Source organism: Crocodylus porosus, unplaced genomic scaffold (assembly GCF_001723895.1).
Source record: "Crocodylus porosus isolate Cpor-Errol unplaced genomic scaffold, CroPor_comp1, whole genome shotgun sequence".
Lineage (NCBI taxonomy): Eukaryota > Metazoa > Chordata > Crocodylia > Crocodylidae > Crocodylus > Crocodylus porosus.
The window spans coordinates 114,031,095-114,043,116 of NW_017728906.1; the positions used below are offsets into that span (position 1 = coordinate 114,031,095).

The 12,022-nt window shown below is 41.1% G+C and overlaps 1 long non-coding RNA gene across 1 annotated transcript in view; it reads right to left on the bottom strand.

Moving 5' to 3' along the window:
• Positions 1 to 12,022, bottom strand: part of LOC109306413 — a 920,948-nt gene that overhangs the window by 462,571 nt on the left and 446,355 nt on the right. The window lies entirely within an intron of this gene.

The following is a 12,022-nucleotide window of genomic DNA, read 5'->3' on the forward strand; positions in this document are numbered from 1 at the left end:
TTAGACCTATATAGCACATTGGGTCCTGGACTCCTGCAAGCCTCAGTCTTAGACTCAGCTCCTTCCCTATTCACACACAGGTCCCTTATCCCAGTCTCACTTCTAGCCCCTCCAATCCCCTGGGTCCCAGACCTTTGCAGGGCTCTCTCTAGGCTTTTAGCCCCTTATGATATGGATTGCCCCCCAAGCACCCCACCCTTGGCCTCCAAAATCACCCCTGTCAACTACACCTAAACTTCCAGGTCCCAATAGCTTCCAGTTCTTTGCCCACTGTCTCTCTATAGATTCGTTGGATACATGGGCTAACTAGACCACAACCTTAGCCAGTCTGGCCTTTCAGGAGCTGTTTCCTCTCTGCAGTTTAGGGTTAGAAGGCCTCCCTACTTCTGGAGCTAGGCTTTAAGTATACTGGGGCTCCATTCCTTTTGGTCATCTGATTGACTCAGGGGTTTCTGCTCAACCCATTATTAAACTTGACTTCTTCCACTGCAGTCTGATCAGCTGCTTTCCATTTGCTTCTCAGTTACTTGCTTATCAAAACCCATCCCCAGTAGTTTACTACAGGGCATCCTGCCCCAGATAGCTGTCTGCCCCTGTGCTGCTTTTTTCCCTGAAGCTGGCCCCTGTTTAGCTGTCTACTACACCATGTTGCAGTCTTCTAATACTGCTCTCTTATTCTCTAAGTAGCAGGGGCCTGAAATATGTTGTATGTTTTGGAATATATATTTTAAAATTGGCAGCATGCTCCACTCTTACATGCAAGAAGTAGTGTGCTGCCAATTATAATAAATATATTTCAAAACATATAACATATTCCAGACCCCTGTGTAACAGGCTTCCCTAACCCCTGCTACTTTGATAGTACACACACAGACAGCCACAGCTTTTTGCATGCTAGAGTGAAGTGTGTCACCAATTTTAATCCAAAAAAAATGTTCCTAGGTATCACAAGTTTGGGAAACACTCATTACCAGGGATTCTGGTTTTCTCTTTTAAAAATAAAAAATAAAAAAAATCCCCAATTTTCAGTTGTAAAAATGTAAACCAAAATCCACATTTGTCTGTGATTAAAATGAAACACCACTATATATATATATTTTTCTATCATAGAAAACTATCTATATATAGTGGTGTTTCATTTTAATCATAGACAAATGTGGATTTTGGGTTACATTTTTAAATCTGAAAATTGGAGAGGTTTTTTTTTTTTTAACAGAGAAAACCAGGATCTCTACTCATTACTCATAGAAAAAAAAAAAAATTAGTAGTGACTGCGTGACACCGGAGGAAAAGGGCATTTGGTACCCTGATAGCCTAGACATGGGTATTGTATATTCTCGGTCCCCCTCAACCATAGATTCATAGATTCATAGATGCTAGGGTTGGAAAGGACCTCAAAGGATCATTGAGTCTGACTCCCTGTCAGTGTCAAGAAAAAGTACTGGGGTCATGTGGCCCCAGCCAGGTGCTTATCCAGTGGCCTCTTGAAGATCTCCAAGGTAGAGGAGAGTAACATCTCCCTTGAAAGCCTGTTCCAGATTCTAGTGACCCTAACCGTGAAGAAGTTATTTCTGATGTCCAACCTAAATCTACTCTCCATCAATGTGTGACCATTGTTATTCCGAGGGGTGTTCTGGTAAGCAAAGCATCTCCTATTCCCTGCTGTCCCACTGCCCCCCAGTAAATTTGTATACTGCCACAAGATCCCCTCTCAGCCTTCTCTTATAGAGACTGAAAAGGTCCAGGTCCCTCAGCCTTTACTCATAAGGTCTTCCCTTCAGGCTTCTAACCATACAAGTGTCTCTCCTCAGTACCCTCTCAAGGTTGTTCACATCCTTCTTGAATTGCAGCACCCAGAATTGGATGCAGTACACTAAATGCAGTCTGACCAGTGCCACATAGAAGGGGAGCATCACCTCTCTGGACCTGGTTGTGATGCACCTACTAATGCATGACACAGTATGCTTAGCTCTGTAAATTATTTAATCACATTGATGATTCATATTCATCTTGGATTTGACAAGGACTCTGAGATGTCTTTCTGCCATTGTGCTGCTGAGAAGCTCATCCCCCAGCCTATAGGTGTGCTGGTGATTCCCTCTCCCTAGGTGCAGAACCTTGTACTTGTCCATGTTGAACTGCATCCTATTGTTCTCTGCCCACTTCACTAACCTGTCCAGGCCTGCCTGGATTCAGTTTCTTCCCATCAGTGTGTTTGCTTCACCCCATAGTTTGGTGTCATCTATGAATTTAGACAGAGTGCTTTCCACACCCTCATTGCCCTCAGAAACTGAATCCAGATTGCTGATGACAATATTGAACAGCACCAGCCTATGGACTGAGCCTTGGGGGCCCCACTGCCCACATCTTTTGAGGTCAATACTGACTCATTCACCACCACTCTCTGGGTATGACCCTTAAGCCAATTTGCCACCCACATGACTGTGTAATTGTCTATGGCACAGCTGTTCAATTTATTTATAAGAATAGAATAAGATACCATGCCGAAGGCCTTAAAGTCCAAGTAGATGACATCTACCTTGATTCCTGCATCTAAGCTTTTAGTGACCTGGTCATAGAAAGGAACAAGGTTAGTCAGGCAGGATCTACCTGCTATAAACTCATGCTGGTTGCCCTTCAGTACTATATTACCCGCTGGACTACTACAAATGTGATCCTTGATAACATTTTCAAAGGTTTCTCAAGTATAGAGGTGAGACTAACTGGTTTATAGTTACCCAGATCCTCCTTCCTCCCCTTCTTGAAAATAGGGACTACATTGGCTCTTTTTCAGTCTTCTGGGACCTCATCTGAGCACCATGAGTGCTCAAACAGCTGTGGTAGTGACTCAGCTGTTGGGGTATGGGGTATCTCCTATTTTCGTTACAAAATGTCCTAACCAAGTGGACAGGGACATGGTAAATTTAAAAGTATATTCAGGCCTTCCCATTGAAACTGGCTTACAGTAAAGAAGGAGAGGTATTTGAGGTCAGACAGTGAAGAAGCTTGGCTAAATGAGCAGGTTATTAGCCCACAAGGAGAGTGCTCTGAGTTCTGGCCCGTGCCTCGATACTGCTCTGAATTTAGTAGTATTTAGATAAAACATACAGACAGGAACATGAGCATGGTATATGATCATTTCAGTCACATAAATTTGAAGTCTTCTTTGACTTACAATTTTGGCCTAGATGCAGGCAGCTAGAGGAAAAAGTATTTAGGATCAAATCTGCTGCTTCAATAAATTAAAACTGCTTATTACAAAATTTGATTCAGAACATTTTTCCAAATAATGAGAAACTGCAGAAAAATGATAAATCTCATAACATAACTGATAGCCCAATTCTGCCAAAATTGCCCTGTTTACTGCCTTCATTCATTTGTTTAATGCATCTTTATTTTTGGTATAATGGAGAGACAAAATCATTCAAAGACAGATGTAAATGCAGTTATTTCCATTCTGAATTACCTTAGTCATAAAGTTTTCATCATAGTTCATCTGGACAATTTGGTAATTAACTGGAGAACAGTGAAATGATGCAAAGTATGCATTTACAAGTTACTTTTTCTTTAGCTAACTCATTAGTAATTTCAACAGAATATTTTATATTTATAGATATAACCAATTAAAAATGGCATTGTAATTAACATTCCAATACTCTGATATGCTTTGTTTAATAACTTACTTTGTAAGAACAGTTTGTTTAATCTCAAGAATATATGTACAGTGAGAATCAATGAGGTAGCTCATCATATGCCTGACTCCCACTGAGATGACATACTGGGAGTGACAAGTATTTGCTGTCAGACTCAAGGAAACCACCTGGAGACATTTACAGCTTCTTGCTAAGACCAGAATTTTAAGTACTATAACCGTCCCATTGGAATGGTATGGGAGAACTTCCTCATAATTAACAATTATGTTCTAAGTAACTCACTATATGGACAAATGAACAAATTCTACAGAATCTAATGTGATACTTAGGCAACTGCATATCAGCTGCTTGGCAGTAACTGTTGTGCATATCTGCTAAATTTTAGTTGTTTAGCTTTTAGACATGATGGGATGGGTATGGACACATAAAAACAGTGTCCATTGAGCAACTGATATGCGTTAAGTCCCTGCCCCCTGGCATTCTTTTATGTGTTCATCTGTTCACGCCATTATTTCTAGGCCCTCTTTCCTATCTGTGTGTGGCTCCTGAAATATTCCTTGTTTTACTGAAGAAAACAAAGCAATTTTAAAAAAAGGACAAAATAATAATATTGCAATCCAAGGACATGGCCCCTTATTAATGAGTGGGGATCCTGGTTTTCTCTGATTAAAAAAAAACAAAAAACAATTTTTGAGTTAAAAAAAAGGTTCAGATTTGGGGTTACTTTTTTTTAACCTGAAAATTGGGGATCAAAAAATATAGCTATATATTTATATATAGATATATATTAGTGATGTTTCATTTCAGTCATGAGAAAATGTGGATTTGGGGTTAGTTTTTTTGAAGCCAAAAAAATTTTTTTTTTTAAATCAGAGAAAACCAGGATCCCTGTTAATGAGATAACTAGAGCATAAAAGCTTTTTCATTGATTAACACAGAAGTAACTAATGTCATTGTAGTTAGTCAATGACTGAGAAGATTAGTTTATAGGTCCCTAAAAATTATTCAAATCCTGCTTAGGGTCAAACAACAAACACAAATGGTTTCTGCTTATCACCTTCCTGTATTTTTAGCATGACAGCATTTATTATGATTTGTAAAAATTAAAGCTTGGTTTTGCTATAGTTTAGTCTTTCATAACATAGCATTATAACATTTATGTATTATAGGTTGTGTTTTACAAGGAAAGAGGTCATCAAAAAGGCAGGAGTTTAAGATATGGCATGATCCTCCAGGTTAAAAATCAAAATTACTTCAAGATCTTTCTTATTCTTCACCTGGGATTCTGATTTTCTCTGGTAAAAAAACAAAAACAAAAACCCAATTTTCTGATTTAAAAAAGTAACTCAGAATCCACATGTATGGGTTTATATATATACACACACACACAAAGGGAGAGAGAGAGAGAATGTGTATATAGTGTGTGTGGGGGGGTATATAGTGGTGTTTCATTTTAATCATGGGGGAAGATGTGAATGTTGGGTTACTTTTTTAAATCTGATAATTGAGTTACCTTTTTTAAGCTGATTTTTTTTTTAATTGGAGAAAACCAGGAACCCTGGTCTTCACAAAATGGGTTATCAATCCTCTTCTTGAATGTTTACAAGATACAGATAAAGACAGTTTTTAGATAGGGATGAAGGCTAGCATGTAAGTATCTGGAACAAGCATGAAAATGAAAGATAATGTAGAGGTACTGTTCCTTTATCAGGTAGCTGAAAGAGGAATAATAAGCGGAACCTCAGGCACTAAGGTACATTTAGCATCAGGCATGGTATGTATCTGATGCGGCACTCAGAATGAAGTGACTAACAGAAATGATATTAATGAAACCATGATTAGGCTACAAAGATTCATATCTCTCTCGGTGGTGTTAATGTTTCAGGCTACCTACGTGCATGTTAAAAAGCAAAGAGATTTGCATGTTAAGTGCTTTTGCTGTCCAGCTGCAGGACTAGAGATCTGAATTTTTTCTTCTTTGAAAATAAGGTTTTAGATTAATTATACAGTAAATTCTGCCAGAAGATCCTTATGCTTTTGGTGGATTTCTTTGCTCCCATGAATCTCTATTGCCCTTACACATACATTACCCAATGGTCACCTTTAAATATTCTCAAGATTGTTATGAGAAGGGGAAGATTTTCAAAGTCAGATGCTCAATGATGTGCACACAAAATGTTATGGGTACTTGAATGCTCAATGTATGTACACAGGTAAAATGACTATATAAACTGCATTCCTGAACACGTAGGCGCGCCTAGGAGGATAATGAACCTGGGTGGTGATTTGTGAGAGGTGGTCTAAGGAAACATCTCTGATACATTAGATCCAAATCTTGCCCTCTGGTGCTCTACTGCCTGAATTCACAAGGCACTCCCTGCTTCCATTCTTGAGATTTACATGTTTTATAAAAGAAGTGGAGAGAAACTTTTAGTACAGTCAAACCCAGAGAGTGTATGAGAGCTCAGTTATACCCTCCCTTTTTATGCACTGCACATGAGGTAATGGCAGGGGTAGAGAGTAGGGGCACGGACTGAGGGGGGGTGCTAAGCAACCCAGAGTGGAGGTGACCCTGTATCACTCAGGCTTTCCCTGTGGGGAGCATACCCCAGAACAAGCGGCACAGCTGCAGCCTCCATCCCAGCAGCCCAGTGCCTGAGCCGGCAGTCCCAGAGGGAGAGAAGGAGGGAGGAGTGTGGGCTCAGGGCATGCTCCCATGGAGAAAGCTGGTGCGGCAGAAGGTGCCACGAGCCACTCCAGATCCACCTTGGGGAGAAATGGGCTGGGCTTCAGCTAATTTCTGGGGAACCACAAGTACTGTGCCAGTGAGCCAAAAATGGCTTGTGAGCCCCAGTTTGGCCACTTCGGGTTTTTGGCACGGGCTCTGCCAGAAGCCCCTGCATTGCCTCTGTTCATCCGTTCCCAATCACCCAGCTAACAGACAAGTGTGTCTAGAGTTTTAGTGAACATTTTTAGATTATTTTATTCTAATTAACAATGAAAAGAAATTGTGAAACCGGAAAATTATTTCACAAATTTAGATTCTTGTTTTCTAATGAACATTACTTGCTCTCCATCTATATGTAATACATTCATGGCTTCCATGTGTAAAGCTTCTGATCACAACAGCCTTTAATGTAGGTATTTTCACGTCACCCTTCTGAACAGGGATCCTGGCTTTTTATATATATATATATATATACACACACACATATATGAGATCCCTGTGTATGTGTGTGTGTATATACACACACACACACATACACACACACACATTAATGCTATAGGTAGATATATGTGTGTATGTATATACACACATATATGTATGTATGTATGTATGTATTAGTGGTGTTTCATTTTAATCACAGAAAAAATGTAAGTTTTGGGAAAATTTTTATATGCAAAGATTTGGGATTTTTTAATCAGAGAACACTCATGAAGTAAGCAAGTATGACTATCCCTATTTTATAGATGGAGACCAATAGCCTCAATTTTAAAGGTATTTAAGCATCTAAAAGTGAAGGTTGGTATACAGTAGTATTTTCAAAACTATTTAGGGACCTAAATCTCATTGAAATCAATGAGAACTAGGCAACTAAGCAACCTAGATGCTTTTGAAAATCCAACCAGGTGCCTTGCTGTGTCTTTAGTCACTTAATATCTTTAAAAATCTGGCCCAAAGTAAGTTTTTCAAGCTAACACAGTAAGTCTGTGGCATAGCAATGATCTGAAGCTGGATATCCACCCTTTAGAAGTGATTAACAAGTGAAATGAGCCATCATCATCCAAGACTCTGCGATGCTTATTTCCAGAAATTCATTTAGTTACACACTCCAGTTACATTGTGAATGAGGTTACTAATGCTATAGTTTTAGTCTTTGTTTTTGTACCATCAGCTGTCTCCCTTGTAGTCTTTACAGATATTCATTTAATAAAGTTTGTTGTGAAAAGTCTTAGCAATATGTAAGTCATTATGGCTACTGACAGACAGAAAAAAAATCAAAAACACACTTTACCGGAGGAAGGAACATGTTAATTCAACCTGCTGCAATGCCTGTATAGATTGGGCACTTCAGCAGAGCTTTTTGGCACTTCTATCTAATAGCTGGTTCAATCAGCTATTACATAAAAATGCCAAAAAACCCCCACTAAAGCCCTTGATCTATACAGACATTGTGTGAGCCAAGTCCAACTAACGTGATACCCCTTGTGGTCATGCACTGGGCTCGGTGTCAGGGGCAACTGGTGCCTCCTGAGTCAGGGATGACTGGTGTCTCCCCAGTCAGTGACTTGGCGGGGGGCTCCCCACCACAGCTGATTGCACTGTGACATTTCTGGGTCAGCATGAAGGGCCATGGGGGAACATCCCTGGTCAGCTCAATTGGCCCCAGGGGAACCGCAGGGATCGCTTTTCCTGGTGCCCCCGCTCCCCGGCCAGTGCTCTCAAGGGGCACACCAGTGCTCTCACCTGCCCCCCTGCCCATCACCTAAGTGGGGAATGCTGATTGTAAGGGGGTGCACCAGCCCTTTCTGGGAGTGCACGTGCACCCCCTACACGTCACTACTACTCAGTATAGGGGCACACAGACTTTAAAGTAAAGCACAGGGATTTTTTTTACATCTATAGGAAGCAAGTGTTACCAGAATTTCAGATCGAGCTTTCAGTCCTATATTGAAGTATCTGCAATAAGAGGCAGCAATTGCTGAACTGGCTTTGGCCTTTTACATTCATTTGTGGCAAAAAAGCCTGCTTTTTCTTTCTCATTCTGAAACAAATATAAGAAAAGAAACCATAATGCCTCACTTTGTATAAAAATAGCCAAAGATGAACCTGCAGATGAAATGTATCTACCTTTCACATGGCAGCTTAGATGTGTTTCTGGGCACTCATATCTCTGGTCATCCTCCAAAAGGCTCTTTTATCAGCGATAGGTTTCTGTATTGTTTGAAAATAGAAAGCTTAGGTCCAATTGCTATTTTTTGCTTATCAAAAGTCACTTTTTCGTTCAGAGTACAAATAGACGTGAGTCAGGTTTCTCTTTGAAATGGCATAATACTATATTTCCCACACAGTTAAAATTGCAGGGCTTCCTATTTGGCTGGAAGAGCTAATGTCTTCTTCATTAACTCTTTTTTTGTTTGTTTGTTACTTAGTATATAAGCTAAAAAAGGCTTTAGTATCCACTGCACAACCTTGTTCTGATAGCAGCTCTTATCCTCTTCCAATAATCACATTCTATACATTCATTTTCTTGTGTCTGTACACCACATTTGACCATTTTGTTACGCATGTTAGTGACCTTTTATTATACTTTGCAAGACCTTTCTTCACATGCCTTCAAGCAGCAGGTATTGAAGCACGTGTTGCATAATCTGATATTCTGTACTGCAGTCATAGGTAGTTGAACCATTAGGATAGCCCCACTTCTTCACTGGTTCCTTGGAGCATCACCACTTTTGCCATGGTTTGTCAGCCCCTGATGGTAAGAACTCGCCCATTGGAATGTCACATTTTTTGCTGTCAGGTATTTTATTCAGCCTCCTGTTCCTCATCTGTAGAGCCATTTTTTTATGTGTAGAATTTAATTAAATTCAGGGACATCTATAAATATATGGTATTCCATCCCAAGTGCAGGATATTTCATTGTTAATTGCATCTGATTGATTTCAAACCATTTCTTTGGTTATCCAAGTTATTTTGGATTCTATCAATAAGCAGTAGAACAGTGGTGCTCAAACTTTTTTCATTTATGGACACCTAAAAATTTTTGAACAGATGTACAGACTAAGGCTATGCGAAATTTCACCTGCCGTTTCATTCTGATGCTGTTTCAGGTCGTTTCAAGCTTGAACCAGTGAAATTCAACTGAATTGAAGGGCTTCAAAACAGCCTTGAAACAAAATGAGGGCAACTGAAATGTTCTGAAAGTTTTGAAACATTTTCAGTTTCAAAACTCAAACGAGGCTTGCCTGCAGGGAAACAGAAAGTAAGGAGAGGGAGGGGAAAGACAGGGGAAGGACTGCTTTCATATTGACTGTGTAGCTGGCCAGTGATTTATGGTTCTTCCCTGAGGTACCTTGTAATCCCAGTGCTCTGGGGGAGGGATAAAAAAATGGCATAAAAGGCAGTATTGTTTGAACTGGCCTGCTTTCTGTCACCCATGTCATGAGTTTTGCTTGTCAAGAGCCTGAGGTGCAGTTTCTCAGAAACCCATACACCTATCTCCTTGAAACTTGGCAGGCTTTGTGGGCTCAGCGTGATTGGAGTTTTCACTTTTATGTTCCTTAACACACATATATGACATAAGTATACAATTTTTGCTCTTCAGGAATTTGAGGTGCAGTTTCCCAGAAACCCCTGCATCTATGTCCTTGAAACTTGACAGTCTGCATGTCCCCAGAAGGAGCTACCATCCCTGAGAGTTCCATTTGAATTAGGCAAGACCTGACAAAGCTATAGGAGGTTTCATGGTTCCCCATTATAGCCTATGGGCATAACTTTGAACCTGTGTTGAAACAGCAAAACAGTTTCAGGGAAACAAAATGGAACAGTGGTTTCAAAATGAAACAAAACTTGAAACAAAACACTGTCCCATCAAAACACTGAAATGGAAGTCAAAATGAGATGGTGCTGTTTCACACAGCCCTAGTGCAGAACCATTTGGAAATTTAGGACGGAAGGTGTGAGTGCCTTTGAATAGTAAGAGTAGGTATTGACATACTTTTTCTTGATCATAGTCATAGTCTTTTGTGGACCCTTTAGATGTAATCTGTGGACTTCCAGGGATTCACACACCACAGGTTGAAGAACCACTGCTGAAGTGTAGCGGTGCTCAATCTTTAGCCTCCAGAGGATAGTTGACTGCCTTGGGACTGGTCTGTAAGCCATATCAGACCCCACATGCCAGGAATGGGCCTGCATACCTAAATCAGGACCAACATAGCCTTGGCTAGCTCTTACATGCTAGCATTGGGCCCATGTAATACTGGCAAGTCAGTCAGCAACATTGAAGGATTGGTCCCCAGGGCTCTTCCTCTACCAGGACCAATCCACTGTGGATTTTTCTTCCCAAGGTGGAGAACCTTGCATTTTTCAGTGTTAAACACCATCATGTTCTCATCCGTTCATTTGCTGAGCCTATCCAGGTCAGCCTGGATCACTCACCTGTCTTCTGGTGTGGATGCCTTGCTCCAAAGCTTGGTGTCATTGGCGAACTTTGCCGGTCCGCTTCTGATTCCAATGTCCACATCATTAATGAAGATGTTGAACAATATGGATTCAAGGACAGAGCCTTGGGGGAACCCACTGGTCACAGGGCACCATGATGATTGACTTCCATCAATTACCACCCTCTGGATCTGACCACAGAGCCAATTTCCCAGCCAGCAGATCGTGGTGGACACAAGGCCACAATTGGCTATTTTTGCCAAGAGGTGATCATGGGATACCAGATCAAAGGCTTTTTTGAAGTCAAGATATATGATATCAATCTCTTCTCCCTTGTCCAGCTGATAGGTCACCTGGTCGTAAAAGAAAATGAGATTGGTCAAGCAAGACCTACCTACAACAAACCCATGCTAGTTATCCCTCAGGATGTTGGCGTCGGCCATTCCATTAAGGATGGCCTCTTTAATAAACTTTTCTAAGACCTTCCCTGGGATAGAAGTCAGGCTGATGGGCCTATAGTTTGCCAGATCCACTTTCCTCCCTTTCTTGAAGATAGGCACCACATTGGCCTTCTTCCAGTCTTTGGGCACTACACCAGAGAACCAGGAGGTCTCAAAGATCTGTGCCAGAAGCTGGGCTATGATGCTCTCAATCTCCTTGAGTACCCTGGGGTGTAGATTGTCAGGGTCAGCTGACTTGAAGTTATCCAACTTCTCAAGGTGTTCCTTTATGAGGTCAGCATTCATGGAGGGCAGGGAATCTCCCTCACCCAGCCCTGCCTGTCCCATAGTGGGCATGGGCGTCCCATGGGACTGATGAAAGACCCATGCAAAGTATCCTTTTAATAGGCTGGCTTTTTCCTGGGTGTCAGTTGTCAGTTGTTCCATTTGGTTCAGCAGGGGTCCAATGTTGTCCTTGCTTTTCCTCTGGCTCCCCACATATCTGAAAAAGGAGTTTTTATTGTCCTTGATGCTCAAAGTTAGTTGGAGTTCAGTTGCAGCCTTGGATTTTCTGCTTTGCTCCCTGCAGGATGAGACCAGTGCAGAATATTCCTCCTTGGAGGTGAATCCCATCCTCCATCCTTTGTTTGCCTTTCTTTTTAGCCTCAGGAGGTCTGCTAGATCCCTGGAGAGCCAATGGGGCAACTGTGCCCTTTTGCTGCCTTTCATAGATTTCATAGATTTCATAGACATTAGGGCTG